Source organism: Pseudorca crassidens, chromosome 13, assembly GCF_039906515.1.
Source record: "Pseudorca crassidens isolate mPseCra1 chromosome 13, mPseCra1.hap1, whole genome shotgun sequence".
NCBI lineage: Eukaryota > Metazoa > Chordata > Mammalia > Artiodactyla > Delphinidae > Pseudorca > Pseudorca crassidens.
In genome coordinates this window covers 32294516-32306659 of record NC_090308.1, presented here as the reverse complement: position 1 = coordinate 32306659, position 12144 = coordinate 32294516, and the positions used below count along the sequence as shown (strand labels likewise).

Here is a 12144-nt window from a genome sequence, read left to right as displayed (position 1 = left end):
TGGGGACAATCTACTTAGTCACTTTTCCCTAATTACAAAAGTAAGTCTTGACTAAAGACGCTGAGAAGTCTAAGGCCAAAACTGTATGGACAAGAAGAACGGTCCAGAGAAACTGAAGATTTCCAGGCAAATCACTGAGGAACCTTTCTGCCTTTTGCACTTCAGCAGTTGCAATAACACAGGATAGGCCACATCATTGCTTTCCTGACCAAGCTATTTGAGTAGAACCATATGATAGACCATCATAATCCTGACTTGTCTCATTCTCTAGTGACCTGGATATGGAGAATTTCTACTCTTCCACAGTCCACTAAGCAGTGATCCTTAGCTAAAATTCTTACTCATAAGTATTTCTTTTTGTTTCTTTTTATATTTTCTGTTTTGCTTTGTTTTGTTATTTTTTTTCCTTCAGAAGTATTTCTTAATACTGTTAATAAATAAGGGTGGGCTCTAAAAATGAAAACATCCTGATGTAGAAAATGTAACATGAACCACAATTGCTTATACACAAGCTCCACCTACTTGCTTCTCACTCCAGATCTGCACTAGTGCATAAATACAATCCTTAGCCTCTGGAGCAAAAATAAAAACACCACCTTATACGCTATGATGCCATTACAAACATATTTTCATTTTATTTGAGCTATTAACATTGCTTTTATAAACAGAATAAATAAAACAATTCATTTCATCGTTGCATTAGCTTAAAAAACAACAACATGAAAGCAAATGTAAAATGAATAACAAACTAAAACCCACAGGATATTTATTAGTCAAGTGTTGTCTGATGCAGGGCAATCACTGTGGGACAATCCAAGGACATAAAACATTGAATTTCACCTTCTTGTTTTCCAAGAGCATAGTGGGCAAGCCCATGGGTTGGCAATCTGCTATCCTTCCTCATTTACTGGCTTGCCTTCAGGAAGTAGATGTTCCAGGCAGCTACATAATACATCTATTGTTTCTCCTCCACTGTCTTATCATACAATCTCCTTCCACTACAGTGAAAAACCTATATTCTCTTATAGAAATCATTTTAACTTATTAAATGTATAATGCAACAATTGTACCGATAGAGCACACCATAATTATAGAATCATAGAATGTTTCAAAGAAAGGGTCACTGAAGATCCAGGATTTGAAAGCAGACATTGCCTCAACCCCCAACATACTTTCTAAACAAAAGTCCTTCCACCCCTCTCCCCACTTCCCCAGTTTTGGCTGAACCAAGGAAAGGACAATATTGGTGTCTATGAGTATGAAGGCATGCCAGGGACAAAGAGATAGCTCCAGCTTTGGAATATAAAGCCACCCATACAATTTCTCTTTGCCAAGCCAGCAAACTGACATAGCCGCTGAAGCACATTTCATGTGGTCTCAGGCTAGCTCCCTTTTTAGCCCAGTCCCCAAAGCAAAAGACGAGGTCTTAAAGCCAAGTATCAGAACAAGAGGAATCAACCCCTAGCTGCCGCCAATACGGGTTGCAAATGAAATCTCCTCGTGAACAACTGGGTACCATTTTTTGTAGGCAGTTGTTGAAACACGGATTTCTGATACGGGTGTTACAGAGTCAAATCCTTTCATTCTGTTGGGTAAAAATAAACTAAAACACTGGAGATACAAAGAAAGATCATTTTGTCCCAAAACACTGTCGTATAATCAACAATCATTTATTGACTGTACACAGAATGCCTGGCCTTAACTAGACGTTGATATTCAGGGATAAAGAAAACAACAGGCTCAATGCTGTTATGGTTATTATTCTAAGATGCATACAATAAATATATACATGTAGCTGAGAAGAAAGAAAGGACCATTGTAAAGCAATTATACTCCAATAAAGATGTTAAAAAAAAAAGAAATGAAGGACGACACAATAAAACACAAAGAGAATGTGTTTTTTTTTTAATTAGCACACATCATGCATTTTTATCAAAGAAAAACATACTCATAATAATGCACTTTTATCAAAGGACATAGCTTGCTAATATTATTATCTCTTACTGGCTGTCTTATTTCTTTATCTCTCCCCCTTCCGCTTCTTTTCTTGTTTACTGCTATAGCTTAAAGTAGTTATTCCCAGACTTGTATACTAGAAAAAAAAATTTGTTTTTAATTTGGGGTGGAGAGTATCAACACAGAGTTGCAAACTTTTTATTAGCCAAGTACATTTTTTTAATAAACTATATCTACTTGCACTAGCTTTATTTCATTAAAGACACTTGATCACATAAAAGAATACGTGATCACATTCATTCAAGTATCAACCACCAATATCAGATCCTTTCATATCTGACTAGAAGTGTGAATTATAGAACAAGAAGAAAAACCAAAAGACACGTAGGAGGAAAGAAAAACCTTTGTGGGTCAGAAATGTAATGGAGAATAGAGGGTGGAAATGGCAAAGACTTTGCTTATTTCACAATTTCCACTAGGGCCAGCACAGTTTACCTTGAACAATGCAATAACAAAGGACCAAGGTGTGTCTTTGCCTGGCACGGAGTGGATGAGGTGAAGGAGGATGTCACCGAGAATCTGAAAACGATGTAGAGACAACCAGAAACTAATAGAGAGGTGTTATCATGTGGGAGTTCTGCTAAGAACAGGATGCTGAGAAAACAGCTATGAGAAAATTACTTTAAAGTGTGGATTGAAAAGAGAAGCAGCTTGAGGCCCAGAAACAGGCACTGGACAGCACTGAGACGGCTGGCTGGGGGGCAGCAGTTGAAAAATAAAGTACAGATCTGAGAAATTTCAGGGAGAAGGAAAATAGCCAAGCTCAGTAACAGGCTCCATGAGGAAGCCTGGGGAGAGGGATGTCAGTGATGACTCAGATGTCACGAGTGGAGAACAGACAGACCAGCAGCAGGACTTCCAGTGACACTGAGGAAGTACCAGAGGAAGTGATGCATGAGATAGCTAAGAAACACTATAAATAGTCACATAGCTGTGGTTTCTCCGGCAAAAATGCATGTGCGAAACACCCTGCATTCTACACCTTGGTTAAAATTTAACTGGGAGAATAACAACATGTTAATGACCCCAACTGTTGCTTTAAGAGAGCATGTCTAGGAATGCATGTGCAGAAAAAAAAAAAAAAGGGAAAGTAAACTTCAATAGTGGCTGGCTCTGGAGTAGTTGTATAAGTGACCTTTATTTCCTTCTTTGCAGTCTTATTTATCTTTCCAAGTTTCCTCTAAGGAGAATGCTATTTTGTTGGACGAATTTTTGAGGTTTCGTAACTGAGCATGTTACCATGCTGTGTTACTTTGTAAGCTTCATGGACACACATGGAACACACACAAAACGTGTCCACCTACTTGAAGCATTATGGAGGTTTTAGCATACTAGGGCAACTCCAACTTATCACTCACACACCCATCATACTCACATACCCAACGCTGGATCATCCTGCCATCTGGTGACTTTCACATTTAACATACATCACATAGATTGGTCTCACTTCAGCCAAAGCTCATCATGAAAGCCAAGGAATGTCAGCCTAATATTCAACCTAACGCCTGCCAGTGCCAAGAGCTACTACTGCGAGGCATTTTTCACTGAGATCTGTAAGAAGTACTTCTTAGAAGTACAGAGGATATCAGCACTAAGATTTTCTACTATTAAATAAGGCACTTTCTGGTCATAAAGAAGTAGAATGGGTACTTCCAAAGTAAATTGGGCAAATCCAGTATGCAAGGGACTACAGAATAGTCATCATTCCTGCCTCAAACTCAGTCTGTGGACAGTTGGACATCGTGCAGTCACTAAGAGAACAAACTCTGGAAACCAGACTGCCAGGATGCTTTGAACCCAGCTCTGCTCTACTACTTTCCTCGCGTGTCATCTCGAGCAAGTTTCTGAGCCTCTGTGCCGCAGCTTCTTCCATTGCAAAACAGAGACAAAATTATACTGACCCTCACAGTACTGTGAAGTACAGGAGTCAACATTCACATACAGGATATTGTAAAGTAGATAGGACAGCACTAGGCAAACGCAGGGCACCGCGGAAGGTTAGCTATTATTTATTTTTCATAATAAATATTATTGAAATACGTTGAAAAAGCTCAGCCTTCCCAAGAATTATACTTACATGCAACCATAAACTGTGGGAATCTTGTTGGTGACCCTTTGATACAGTCAGGCCACATTCAAAAATACAAAGTTGCTTTCTTTCCTTCCCACTTCTTCTCATTCCCTCCCTGACCTATATACAAAGATTAATAGAGCCCACACTAGAGTTCCTCAAAAGTAACAGTAACCCAAGAGTGAGAGGCTGAGATGTTTTCGTCCCCACTGTGTCATGCTCTTCCCTGCTCAAGCCTTTCCCTAGGAAACCAAGGAAACGTCTTTGACTCAACAATCCAGTATGCTGGCAACAACTTTCAAAATGAAAAACAAGTTGACTCACTGTTTAAAAAAAAAAAAAGAGTCTGTGCTAAAGGAAAATTAAGTAAACATATATTTTACAAAAAGCTATAATAACTAGCTCTCCTGCAGAGCAGTGCAGCCTCTCAGAATTCAACTCCTGAGTATTTCTTCAAGTCACCTCTCTAGATAATGAATCTTGTCCATTTGTGTATTAAGGGCCATCACAAACTGAAATACTAACTCCCACTAGAGCCAAACCCCACTACCAGTGGTTGGTTCTGTCCTTTGCACTTGCCCTCTGCAGCCTGGCCTGCTCATCTCCTAGTGAGCTTGTCTCTTCTCAGCCATTCACACAAGGCTCCCTGAGCAGTCCACAGGTGATTATCAAGGAGCCCTGGAAGGCCCACCCCACCTCAAAATCTGGCCAATGACAGTAGCTTCTAGCCTGGCACTCCACCAATAAGATGCCAGGCCAAAGGTTCCCTGTCAGGTAAGCTGACAAGTGCCAGAGGCTTACGCAGAATTTCCTTGGCCCCTCACAGGGAGCTAGTGTCTTCCAAGCTCAGCCTCTTCCCTGGGATACTAAGGAAGCCAACCACCTGGATATGAGCTGAACGCTTCCAAAATCCTCAGAATTGCAACCACAGAAATATTTATACAGACTTCTGGCTTTCTCCATATTCACATTTCTTTCAGAAGTCAGGGGAGTCGCCATGTCAACTTTCACTAAACTGTCTCCCTATAAAACTATTCTTTATAAGCACACAGCTTCATCACTTCAAGACAATTGGTTGCAGGTGCCGGGCAGGTATTCCCCGCTCTTGTTAGAGCCTGGTTTCTACACACCATATCTTCAGGACTTGCAACTCAGGTTCATGGATCTCAGAGAAACTCTAAACAACCACAGTTTCCAACCGTCCAAGTTACTGCAAGCGACAGACACTACAAATGTTAGTTCTGGAAATACTAGGGGTCTGAGGACCTACTGACAGAGCTTGTAGCTGAGACCTTATCCCACAGTAAAGAAAGTGTTTTCTGATTGTCTAGGGCTGACAAGCCATAACCTCTATCTTCTACTCAGGCACCAATAGGACTCACCAGGACGTTCAAGCTCAGGCTCAAAGCCCACCAAAGCCGCCCCAGCCTGAGGATACTTCTTTCATTCTCTTCCCTGAATATGGGAAGGAGACAGACAAGCATCTTTGTTCTAGGAAGTCAGACTTCACTATAGGAAATGAACCTAAAGGTAACTACTGATAGTTCATACAAAATGCCATACTTTCTTCTTACCTACATCTTACCTGTGTTGACCTATTTCCCCCATCTCCCCATCATACTTTGTCTCTCTCTGGATTCACTGACAGACTTATTGTGAGCTATGCTCATAATAGGACAGACAGGGGAGGAGACTGTCTAAGATGCCATAAGAGGTACAGTAGCGACCAAACTTTTTCTTTTATTTTTTTCCCAGTTATTTGCAATGGGTCTGTGCGCTTTCTGTGGTTTACCTCATCTAATCCTCATACCGCCACTGAAACACAGCGAGGTTAACTTGCCCAAGGTCACATAATTAGTAAGTGATGGGTTCAAGGTATGAAACCACGCTGTCTCACAATCCCGAGCTCCTTCTTTTCACCACAATGCCATTCCGTTACATCTGTCCCAGCTTAAGGGAACCAAGGGTCTATACTGGAGCAGTTGGCTATTCTGAAAAGTGGGCAGGTTACACGCAGCCACTGACTGAAAGTAATCCCAACTCCCCAGTCAAGGTTGACCTTTAAGGCTTGCCACAAATTGGCCTCAACCTCCCCTTCTTGCCTTTCCTTCCACCTCCTGTCCTCTAGCCAAACTAGAATCCTCATAGAACTAACACCCATCTGAACCTCCCTCTCCTCGCAATATATTTACTTTCTTCCCCCAAAGCCAAATCCTACCCAACCACTCCAACAAGATGAAACCTGAAACTCTCTTGGGTCCTTAGTTGACTGTGAGATGTCCTTCCTCTGCAGACATCCATAGCAGGGTTATTGGTTGGTTTGTTTTAACCTCTATTATAGTGACTGTAACTTCCTATAGTGATTGTAACATGTGACACGGCTCGTCATCCTTAGCAGAAATTTGAAAACTCCGCAACAGGGTTTTCTCTCTGAATAGCACAGTGTACCCAGCATAGGACAGAACACAGTACCTGCTCAACACACTTCACAGAAGAGTTAACATAGTACGGATTTTTGTTTTTGTTTTTAAAGATGTCTCATCATTGACAGCTGCTACACTGGGTAATGAAAACAAATAGAGCTGCTACCAGTGACAATGATTCCATCTTTTGGAGATTCAGGAAACTGATTCTAAGTGTGCTGCATCTAAGTACTGTCTAATATAAAAATTTCTATTTTCCTTCTATCTCCTTGAAGATCTCAATGTCACAAGGCCAAGAAGATGCAGATTCTAATTCTTCAACATCCAAAAATGTACTTGCTGTTACCCTTCCTTGTCTAAAATTTATTGAACAAACACAACCAAGGGGGCTAATTTTAAATTTCTAGAGGAATTAATAGCTGTTATCACTAATGATGGCTCCCCAGCCAGACCTCTGAGGCCTCATCAGCAGCTTAGGACAAATTTATCAATCTCTAGCATGAAAGACAAGGAGAAACCCGGCAGTGAGAGGCAACAGGTCTCCTATCAGATGAAGATAGGAGCTTCCTCCCAGGAAGGAGAAATGGACAGCTATTGTTTTTGCATTTGAAAGTACCAGAGTACTTCCATGAAAGATACAGGAACGATAATCCACTTACACATTATTCTGCATGAAGATGTCCTTTTGGAGTAACTTCAGAAATCAGTGCAAGTGTGAAGGCAAAATATATACATACAGATATCTTTCTATTCCTCTTTTTCATCACTTGGAAAAAGCATACATTTTTCCATTTGCTTTTCGTGAGGACCTGAGAAAACAGCATCCCTGGAAAAACAATTCTTTTTCTACCGCCCTCACTCCTGTCATCCCAGCCTTCAGATTTTCATTCTGAATTCTGAAATTACAAAGAAGTTTTGACCATTTAAGTCAACTTGCCATTTAATTTTAAAAGGGGGCCAGTTAATTTGTTTTTAAAATAATTTCATAAATTTAAATTATGAATCTAATGCTAATAAGCAAACATACCAGACTGCTTTGGCTAAACAGTCCAATTAATAACATTTGATTTATCTATTTATTTTTAAAGAAATTTTATTTATTTATTTTTGGTTGCATTGGGTCTTTGTTGCTGTCCACGGGCCTTCTCTAGTTGCAGTGAGCGGGGGCTACTCTTCATTAAGGTGCGCGGGCTTCTCATTGCAGTGGCTTCTCTTGTTGCAGAACATAGGCTCTAGGCACGTGGGCTTCAGTAGTTGTGGCACGCGGGCTCAGTAGTTGTGGGTTGCGGGCTCTAGAGTGCAGGCTCAGTAGTTGTGGCGCACGGGCTTAGTTGCTCCACGGCATGTGGGATCTTCCCAGACCAGGGCTCAAACCCGTGTCCCCTGCACTGGCAGGTTTCCTAACCACTGCACCACCAGGGAAGTCCCTAATAACATTTTATTAATCACAAAATCAATACAAATTTCCTGCCCATGTAAACTCATGTGTATGTGTGTATGTGAAATCACTGATACGGAAATTATAAGTAAAAATTAACCAAATGACTAATTCATGAAGCACTAATATTATCTTCATATATGTGCAACGTCTAAAGTGGTACATGCCATTAAAATGCATAAAATCGGGGCTTCCCTGGTGGCACAGTGGTTGAGAGTCTGCCTGCCGATGCAGGGGACACGGGTTCGTGCCCCGGTCCGGGAAGACCCCACATGCCGCAGAGCGGCTGGGCCCGTGAGCCATGGCCGCTGAGCCTGTGCATCCAGAGCTTGTGCTCCGCAACGGAAGAGGCCACAACAGTGAGAGGCCCACATACAGCAAAAAATAACATAAAATAAAATAAAATAAAATAAAATAAAATGCATCAAATCACTGCTGAATTAAATACATGCTTATCAGATATATTCCTGTAAATGTTATACTTAAAATGGAAAACTCTTAAATATCTGCCGTGGATTGAGCAAAAGTGGTAGATTTTACCCTCGGCTCAAATCACCTGTCATTACATACAACATATAAAATTCTCCAAGTGTAAAAGAATTCATGTTCTAAATATAATAAAATGATGATAATTCAGACAGTAAAGAAACAGTTGATTGTTTACATTACTCACAAGTATAATTTTAGAATCTATAGATAAGGTTTGCTTTCAAACAAATAATTACTATAGTCCTTATTTACTTTTTATCCAAGACGTAATGCAAATAAAATATTAAATAGTATAAACACTTTAAAATGCTCATGCACAGGGACTTCCCTGGTGGCACACTGGTTAAGAATCTGCCTGCCAGTGCAGGGAACATGGGTTTGAGCCCTCGCCTGGGAAGATCCCACATGCCGCGGAGCAACTAAGCCTGTGCACCGCAACTACTGAGCCTGCACTCTAGAGCCCACGAGCCACAACTACTGAGCCCGCGTGCCTACAGCCCGTGCTCCGCAACAAGACAAGCCACCGCAATAAGAAGCCCACGCACTGCAACAAAGAGTAGCCCCCGCTCGCCGCAACTAGAGAAAGCCCACAAGCAGCAATGAAGACCCAACACAGCCAAAAATAAATAAATACGTCTATATGTTAAAAAAATGTTCATGCATAGAGAAAAGGATATATATCTTTTTTCTTTTTTCTTTTTTTTTTGGCCACGCCACACACCATCTGGGATCTTAGTTCCCCAACCAGGGATCGAACCCACATCCCAGCAATGGAAGCTCAGAGTCTTAACCGCAGAACCCCAGGGAAGTCCCAGGAGATATATCAATAACACAGCATTATGTAGATTTGTAGCATTTAATATTCCTCTGAAAAAGAAGGAAAACTTTGCATGCTACGAGCTTAAAAACATACGTCGCAAGTTAGAAGATTCATGAGAGATCAGATAAATCTTATATGCTTCACAATATTTGGACATTTTCTTAAAATCTCTGAAATTGTAAATTCACTTCAATGCTATCATCATTTTTGCAATACCAATTACTTGAATGACAGAAAAAAGATGCTAGTGGTACACGAAAACGCAGTGTAACAATTGCATTACATCTTGGTCATTTATAGATGGGGCTCAGTTTAAGCTGTTCTTTGATGAGTAACATAAGGCATGTTACAGCAGTGCACAAAATCCTCACAATTTAACAGGTTATTTAATCCTTAATTTAGTTCATTAATAAAAATGAGATGAGGAAAGAAGTAGTGAGTGTGTGTGAGGGAGAGGGAGTCAATGACCCAGAAATGGTCACCTGCAACACAAATACACTAAAACTTTCCCTAAACCAGTCCTTGACAAAGGACTACATCCTTAAAGAGACTTTGGCCACATCTCTTATCAGCACGGGGTCCTTAGAAGCCTGGGGAACTCCCCTTAAAGAGCAAGCAGATAGGGACGGGAGCAGGGCGGGGAGACACAGTCAGGCAGATCTTTGCTTTAGCCATCTCCATGGAAAGATCTATCTAACCTTCAATGAATTTTGTGCATTTTAACATTTTGCTCAGGAAGCTAGTTTGTCCTAATGAAATTCACTCTTTCGATCACTTCTTCAAGATGCTTGGACGATTAGGATTCCAGGTGGAAATTTAAAGACCAACTCTCTCCAAGCTTTAAAAGTGACTGGCTAATGTTTCACAGAACAAAATGTTATGAGATAGTTTAAAATTTCAGTACTATCAATTAAAAATAAAAGGTATACCTGAAGAGATGCTTCCCTGGCCACGTCCCCAGGAAGCGTAATTGAGGAGATGTGAATTACCCTACAAAGGCACAAGTAAATAGTCTCTGGTGAATACCTGGCCCATGTCACTGCGGGAATCTTCTCCTGCCCATCGTCTGTTTTCTGCCCAAAAGGCTGTTGAGAGGCTGCATACACACTTCCCTGTGGCCAAGAGCCCTGGTAACTGCTCTGCCCAGCAGCCTAATGCTCTCACTCCTGGTCAGCCCACGTGGCCTTCTGGGTTCTTGGCTTCTCCCGCAGGCCAGCTCTATTGCCAGCCAGCACCTCTGTAAGGCCACAGGAGCAATCGCCGCATACTTCCTTAACTGCTCTCCTCCTCTTCCAGGCCTAGGCCCAGTTTTCTGTTCTTGACCCTGAAGCCCAGGGCACCCCTCCTACCCTAGCCTGAGGCCTCTGGACCCACTGGCCTGAGACAAGGAAGGGCTGGGCAGCCTGGGCTTCTCTGTCAAATTTTCACACTGTGAAATGGTTTACTCTTTTCAAACTGCATGCTCCCTTCCTTCCTTCCTTCCTTCTCCCCCAAAGAGGCAGGTTGCCCATGGAGCTAAGCCTGCCTGAGAGGCCCCTTTCTCAAGACTATCCCATCATGCTTGGTTTCCTCGGCAGCACAGGGTTCATATTTTCCTTCCCCCTTCCCTCTCCTCCCTGCACTGGGTCTGCAGACTTGGCTGCTTTGGAAGATCGCTCCATGCAAACCATTTGCCTGGGTACAGAGAAAGGGTATAATGTCAAGTACTGACAGCTTTAGAAGGCAGAGAATCTTAGGAGACAAATCGATTTCTTTGGGTGATGTGTGCATGCTTTCCTGTGTGGTAAAGCAGCACTGAGATGGCATCCCAGGAAAGCTCTGAGTGGACAAAGAATTCTATTTTTGCTAAGATTAGCAATTTGTGGCAACGGGACATTTACGGGGACATGTCATGCAGGGACAGCTTGGCCTGGAAATCAAAATCTATTTATAGAACAGGTCTAGGTTTAGGACCAAGAATAAGGTAATCCCCAACCTTTGGCTTTCGGACAAGTTTCAAATTACTTTGCCTAAACGTGGAGAAGCTCCAGAAAGAGCTGTGGTTGAGTTGATCACTTGGTTAGTAGTTATAAACTAAGAAAATCTATTTGCTATGAAAAATATCCATGGCTAGAAGATAGTTCTAAGTATATACTGTCCAGTCAGCCAGCCCTCACCACCTTATTTTCAGTAATTTAATCAAAAGCGCTTTTGACGCTCCAAATAGGTCATTTTGAGACTTTTAGGTCTGTGGTAGGCCAAGACTTTAATGTCCTTGCAGCCCCCTGAAGTGTTTGGATGACTTTACTAAGTGAAAAGGAGCTGTTCATTAGCAACTGCAACATTTCCACACTTTCCCAGTTAAAGAAAATGGCTCGTTTGGATTTCAGTGGAAAATTCTCATGTGACAGAAAGGGTATTGAGACCACCTAGACTGTTGGGGAAGACCTGGAGACAATGTAGCCTCACAGCTGTCTTACTGTCTTACTTTTCTAGCACTAAGGAAAATCTGATTATTGAGTCCTTATAGAAAAATACAACCACCTAATAGCAATGACAGTGGTGATGGTGGCAGTATTTTATTTATTTATTTTTAATTTTATTTATTTATTTATTTTTGGCTGCGTTGGGTCTTCCTTGCTGAGCACGGGCTTTCTCTAGTTGCGGCGAGTGGGGGGCTACTTCTCATTGCGGTGGCTTCTCTTGTTGTGGAGCATGGGCTCTAGGCACAAGGGCTCAGTAGTTGTGGCTCACGGGCTCTAGAGTGCAGGCTCAGTAGTTGCGGCACAAGGGCTTAGTTGCTCCGTGGCACGTGGGATCTTCCCGGACCAGGGCTCGAACCCGTGCCCCTGCATGGGCAGGCAGATTCTTAACCACTGCGCCGCCAAGGAAGTCTTGGTGGCAGTAT

The 12144-nt window shown here is 41.9% G+C and overlaps 1 protein-coding gene across 7 annotated transcripts in view; it reads right to left on the bottom strand.

Moving 5' to 3' along the window:
- The window catches only part of ARHGAP18 (Rho GTPase activating protein 18), a 199742-nt gene that overhangs the window by 174269 nt on the left and 13329 nt on the right, over positions 1-12144 (bottom strand). Inside the window, exon 1 of one of the 7 annotated variants that reach the window (XM_067702137.1) lies at positions 10284-10387. The exons of the other annotated variants lie outside the window; for them this stretch is intronic. The gene's annotated coding sequence lies outside the window, so the exon portion shown is untranslated. Of the gene's footprint in view, positions 1-10283; positions 10388-12144 lie in introns of those variants that run through there. 7 annotated transcript variants of the gene reach the window in all.